Here is a 1127-nt window from a genome sequence, read left to right as displayed (position 1 = left end):
GTTAATCTCCTCTCGCGTGCACGAGCAGCTGGATAGAACGGGTGTAAATTACGCAGCTCATTTACGCACTTTTCCTGAAGATAGAAGCGTTTGTTGAATCTGACGTGGCATGTTCGTACGAACCCTTTGTACGAACAAAAGTAAGAGAAATTTAGGATAAGAAACATGTTCTTGCATGAGGCCCAATGACTCCACGCTGGATAAAAGAACCTTTGTTTTGGCAGAAACACTGTGAGATAATCTTTATTTTAGTACAAAAATCACAAATATATCTAATTCGGCACATTGCACAAAAATTCTATTTTTTTTCAGGACCTCTGGGACTGGACAGAGTTTTGAGTTCAGGGAACTCTAGGGGGCAGGTACAGGCTGTCCAGCAGGGAGATAGCTCAGGTTATTTCCCTGTGGGGTTTGCTTAGCCGCAATTCCTGTGGTGTGTTTCGTGTATCATGGACCCAGGGTTGTGCCATGTGTCTGGGACGCTGCGTTTGGAACGCTGAGAGACCCTTGGGTTGAGGAAGGACGGCCATCCAACATTTTCATTGAAGCTGTTGTGTTTAAATAGGTCAGGATCACGGCACATCCAGTTCCGGAGAGTTCCTTCGTAGGGATAATGATAAGTAAATATGGAAAGAATCCTTATAGTGTCTCCGTGAATGGTCGATCTGTCTGTCTCCCCTGGGGGTAATTGYTGTCTTAATCTAATCTAGCATGTGTGTGTTGAAAATGTTGGTGTGTGTGTGGCCAAAGTACTGTTTGTTTGTTTGTTTTTTCTTTAGACATTCAGTGCTGCCTCACAGGATAATTGTGAATGGCCGTGCTTGGAACACCTTCTGTTTCTAGGTCAAATAGCCCTTACACAGCCTGGAGTTGTGTTTGAGGTCACTGCCTGTTGAAAAATAAATRATGGTCCAACTAAAGGCAAACCGAATGGAATCGCATGCTGTGCAAGATGCTGTGGTAGCCATGCTGGTTCAGTATGCCTTCARTTTTAAATACATCCCCAACAGAGTCACCAGCAAAGCACCCCCACACCATCACACCTCCTCCTCCATGCTTCACAGTGAGAACCAGGCATGTAGAGTATACACACACACACACACACACACACACACACACACACACAC

The sequence above is a fragment of the Austrofundulus limnaeus genome, unplaced genomic scaffold, assembly GCF_001266775.1.
Source record: "Austrofundulus limnaeus strain Quisiro unplaced genomic scaffold, Austrofundulus_limnaeus-1.0 Scaffold55, whole genome shotgun sequence".
Taxonomy (NCBI): domain Eukaryota; kingdom Metazoa; phylum Chordata; class Actinopteri; order Cyprinodontiformes; family Rivulidae; genus Austrofundulus; species Austrofundulus limnaeus.
The sequence above is the reverse complement of the archived record's forward strand: the minus strand, read 5'-3'. Positions refer to the sequence as shown.